Source organism: Ambystoma mexicanum, chromosome 6q (genome assembly GCF_040938575.1).
Source record: "Ambystoma mexicanum isolate Mex_15411 chromosome 6q, UKY_AmexF1_1, whole genome shotgun sequence".
Taxonomy (NCBI): domain Eukaryota; kingdom Metazoa; phylum Chordata; class Amphibia; order Caudata; family Ambystomatidae; genus Ambystoma; species Ambystoma mexicanum.
Window position 1 is genome coordinate 1,628,132,492 of NC_090937.1, and position 5,000 is coordinate 1,628,137,491.

Genomic DNA, 5,000 nt, shown 5'->3' on the forward strand with positions numbered 1-5,000 from the left:
TGGTTGCAGGTTGTTTGGCTTTGTAAGGCCTACTGCCCGCTTCACTCGAAACTGGGTCTAGGGTTGTCGGTTTGTAGGCTGTAAAAGCCCAGAAAAGCTCTTGTTCTCCAACCAGCAGAGTGGCGCAGCGGAAGCGTGCTGGGCCCATAACCCAGAGGTCGATGGATCGAAACCATCCTCTGCTAACTTTTTTCAAATTATGTTTTTGTGTCATGGCATTAGGGCACAAAGAGCTGTAAGTGCCTGGATGCAATGTCATTCCTTGAACTTGCTGCCTCGTTCCACTCTTGCGCTAAATAGGAGAGGGTCCCAGCCCAGCCAACAAAATGTACTGTTCAATCAAACCAAACTTAAAACCAAGCTCCTTTTTTAAGGGGTCCCGGGGAAATGTTGGGCTGACCGGCAAGACCTCATGATGCGAACTGCTTCTGCGTCAAACGCAAGCTTTTTTCATTCCCAGCCAATGACTTATTCTTATTTCTAAGGGCCGCTCCATCAGATAGCCCAGACAGGCAGGCGTTGGTGGTATAGTGGTGAGCATAGCTGCCTTCCAAGCAGTTGACCTGGGTTCGATTCCCTGCCAACGCAGATCAAATCTTTAAATTGTTCAAAATGCATTTTTTGGAAATCAGACTCATGCTGAAAGCAAAGCTGACACACTTTTCGTGAAAATCAAAACCCCATCCAGGAAAGGTTCTTGCATCCTAGTTTCTGCAACTGTCTATCGGTGAGGGGATTGAAGCGAGCAGGGCTCCTGGCCCCTCCCCGACAAAGCCCTGACGAAGGCCTGACAAAGGCCTATTCGCCTTGCCCTGACGGGCCTTGGTCCCAGCAGGCCACCGAGCACAGCACCTCAGCCTATTAGAGTGAGGTTTCAGGATCTCTCTCATCCTGTAAACCAACATACTGAAGAAGGTGAAACGTGTGGCTGCGCTCCTCACATGCTGAAGCAGCAGCAGCCCTTTCCCTGAAGCAAAGTTCCTTCATTCCTCCCTCCCATAACCCTTAGCAGGGGATTTATGGTAATTGAGTTGAGTTTCCAAACTGGCCCTTCCTTCCTTCCTTCCCATATCTGCCAGCTCGAGAAGGCTTGTTTTGTTGCACCTGGGAAGTAAAGTATCTATTTGCGAGAGAGAGAGAATGAGAGAGAGAGACAGAGAGAGAGAGACAGAGAGAGAAGGGGAAGGGGTGTTGGCAGTTAGGGTGTGAGCTAGAGAAATGAGGCCTGTCTGCAAAAGGCCATGGGATGGGAGTGCGTGGTTGCAGGTTGTTTGGCTTTGTAAGGCCTACTGCCCGCTTCACTCGAAACTGGGTCTAGGGTTGTCGGTTTGTAGGCTGTAAAAGCCCAGAAAAGCTCTTGTTCTCCAACCAGCAGAGTGGCGCAGCGGAAGCGTGCTGGGCCCATAACCCAGAGGTCGATGGATCGAAACCATCCTCTGCTAACTTTTTTCAAATTATGTTTTTGTGTCATGGCATTAGGGCACAAAGAGCTGTAAGTGCCTGGATGCAATGTCATTCCTTGAACTTGCTGCCTCGTTCCACTCTTGCGCTAAATAGGAGAGGGTCCCAGCCCAGCCAACAAAATGTACTGTTCAATCAAACCAAACTTAAAACCAAGCTCCTTTTTTAAGGGGTCCCGGGGAAATGTTGGGCTGACCGGCAAGACCTCATGATGCGAACTGCTTCTGCGTCAAACGCAAGCTTTTTTCATTCCCAGCCAATGACTTATTCTTATTTCTAAGGGCCGCTCCATCAGATAGCCCAGACAGGCAGGCGTTGGTGGTATAGTGGTGAGCATAGCTGCCTTCCAAGCAGTTGACCCGGGTTCTATTCCCGGCCAACGCAGATCAAATCTTTAAATTGTTCAAAATGCATTTTTTGGAAATCAGACTCATGCTGAAAGCAAAGCTGACACACTTTTCGTGAAAATCAAAACCCCATCCAGGAAAGGTTCTTGCATCCTAGTTTCTGCAACTGTCTATCGGTGAGGGGATTGAAGCGAGCAGGGCTCCTGGCCCCTCCCCGACAAAGCCCTGACGAAGGCCTGACAAAGGCCTATTCGCCTTGCCCTGACGGGCCTTGGTCCCAGCAGGCCACCGAGCACAGCACCTCAGCCTATTAGAGTGAGGTTTCAGGATCTCTCTCATCCTGTAAACCAACATACTGAAGAAGGTGAAACGTGTGGCTGCGCTCCTCACATGCTGAAGCAGCAGCAGCCCTTTCCCTGAAGCAAAGTTCCTTCATTCCTCCCTCCCATAACCCTTAGCAGGGGATTTATGGTAATTGAGTTGAGTTTCCAAACTGGCCCTTCCTTCCTTCCTTCCCATATCTGCCAGCTCGAGAAGGCTTGTTTTGTTGCACCTGGGAAGTAAAGTATCTATTTGCGAGAGAGAGAGAATGAGAGAGAGAGACAGAGAGAGAGAGACAGAGAGAGAAGGGGAAGGGGTGTTGGCAGTTAGGGTGTGAGCTAGAGAAATGAGGCCTGTCTGCAAAAGGCCATGGGATGGGAGTGCGTGGTTGCAGGTTGTTTGGCTTTGTAAGGCCTACTGCCCGCTTCACTCGAAACTGGGTCTAGGGTTGTCGGTTTGTAGGCTGTAAAAGCCCAGAAAAGCTCTTGTTCTCCAACCAGCAGAGTGGCGCAGCGGAAGCGTGCTGGGCCCATAACCCAGAGGTCGATGGATCGAAACCATCCTCTGCTAACTTTTTTCAAATTATGTTTTTGTGTCATGGCATTAGGGCACAAAGAGCTGTAAGTGCCTGGATGCAATGTCATTCCTTGAACTTGCTGCCTCGTTCCACTCTTGCGCCAAATAGGAGAGGGTCCCAGCCCAGCCAACAAAATGTACTGTTCAATCAAACCAAACTTAAAACCAAGCTCCTTTTTTAAGGGGTCCCGGGGAAATGTTGGGCTGACCGGCAAGACCTCATGATGCGAACTGCTTCTGCGTCAAACGCAAGCTTTTTTCATTCCCAGCCAATGACTTATTCTTATTTCTAAGGGCCGCTCCATCAGATAGCCCAGACAGGCAGGCGTTGGTGGTATAGTGGTGAGCATAGCTGCCTTCCAAGCAGTTGACCCGGGTTCGATTCCCGGCCAACGCAGATCAAATCTTTAAATTGTTCAAAATGCATTTTTTGGAAATCAGACTCATGCTGAAAGCAAAGCTGACACACTTTTCGTGAAAATCAAAACCCCATCCAGGAAAGGTTCTTGCATCCTAGTTTCTGCAACTGTCTATCGGTGAGGGGATTGAAGCGAGCAGGGCTCCTGGCCCCTCCCCGACAAAGCCCTGACGAAGGCCTGACAAAGGCCTATTCGCCTTGCCCTGACGGGCCTTGGTCCCAGCAGGCCACCGAGCACAGCACCTCAGCCTATTAGAGTGAGGTTTCAGGATCTCTCTCATCCTGTAAACCAACATACTGAAGAAGGTGAAACGTGTGGCTGCGCTCCTCACATGCTGAAGCAGCAGCAGCCCTTTCCCTGAAGCAAAGTTCCTTCATTCCTCCCTCCCATAACCCTTAGCAGGGGATTTATGGTAATTGAGTTGAGTTTCCAAACTGGCCCTTCCTTCCTTCCTTCCCATATCTGCCAGCTCGAGAAGGCTTGTTTTGTTGCACCTGGGAAGTAAAGTATCTATTTGCGAGAGAGAGAGAATGAGAGAGAGAGACAGAGAGAGAGAGACAGAGAGAGAAGGGGAAGGGGTGTTGGCAGTTAGGGTGTGAGCTAGAGAAATGAGGCCTGTCTGCAAAAGGCCATGGGATGGGAGTGCGTGGTTGCAGGTTGTTTGGCTTTGTAAGGCCTACTGCCCGCTTCACTCGAAACTGGGTCTAGGGTTGTCGGTTTGTAGGCTGTAAAAGCCCAGAAAAGCTCTTGTTCTCCAACCAGCAGAGTGGCGCAGCGGAAGCGTGCTGGGCCCATAACCCAGAGGTCGATGGATCGAAACCATCCTCTGCTAACTTTTTTCAAATTATGTTTTTGTGTCATGGCATTAGGGCACAAAGAGCTGTAAGTGCCTGGATGCAATGTCATTCCTTGAACTTGCTGCCTCGTTCCACTCTTGCGCTAAATAGGAGAGGGTCCCAGCCCAGCCAACAAAATGTACTGTTCAATCAAACCAAACTTAAAACCAAGCTCCTTTTTTAAGGGGTCCCGGGGAAATGTTGGGCTGACCGGCAAGACCTCATGATGCGAACTGCTTCTGCGTCAAACGCAAGCTTTTTTCATTCCCAGCCAATGACTTATTCTTATTTCTAAGGGCCGCTCCATCAGATAGCCCAGACAGGCAGGCGTTGGTGGTATAGTGGTGAGCATAGCTGCCTTCCAAGCAGTTGACCCGGGTTCGATTCCCGGCCAACGCAGATCAAATCTTTAAATTGTTCAAAATGCATTTTTTGGAAATCAGACTCATGCTGAAAGCAAAGCTGACACACTTTTCGTGAAAATCAAAACCCCATCCAGGAAAGGTTCTTGCATCCTAGTTTCTGCAACTGTCTATCGGTGAGGGGATTGAAGCGAGCAGGGCTCCTGGCCCCTCCCCGACAAAGCCCTGACGAAGGCCTGACAAAGGCCTATTCGCCTTGCCCTGACGGGCCTTGGTCCCAGCAGGCCACCGAGCACAGCACCTCAGCCTATTAGAGTGAGGTTTCAGGATCTCTCTCATCCTGTAAACCAACATACTGAAGAAGGTGAAACGTGTGGCTGCGCTCCTCACATGCTGAAGCAGCAGCAGCCCTTTCCCTGAAGCAAAGTTCCTTCATTCCTCCCTCCCATAACCCTTAGCAGGGGATTTATGGTAATTGAGTTGAGTTTCCAAACTGGCCCTTCCTTCCTTCCTTCCCATATCTGCCAGCTCGAGAAGGCTTGTTTTGTTGCACCTGGGAAGTAAAGTATCTATTTGCGAGAGAGAGAGAATGAGAGAGAGAGACAGAGAGAGAGAGACAGAGAGAGAAGGGGAAGGGGTGTTGGCAGTTAGGGTGTGAGCTAGAGAAATGAGGCCTGT

The 5,000-nt window shown here is 50.0% G+C and overlaps 2 non-coding genes across 2 annotated transcripts; both read left to right on the plus strand.

Moving 5' to 3' along the window:
• The first annotated feature begins 3,030 nt into the window (after positions 1–3,030).
• Positions 3,031–3,102, plus strand: TRNAG-UCC (transfer RNA glycine (anticodon UCC)). Its single transcript has one exon. It is a non-coding gene; the product is annotated as a tRNA-Gly (tRNA).
• Positions 3,103–4,287: 1,185 nt separating this feature from the next.
• Positions 4,288–4,359, plus strand: TRNAG-UCC (transfer RNA glycine (anticodon UCC)). The gene has a single exon. It is a non-coding gene; the product is annotated as a tRNA-Gly (tRNA).
• Positions 4,360–5,000: the final 641 nt, after the last annotated feature.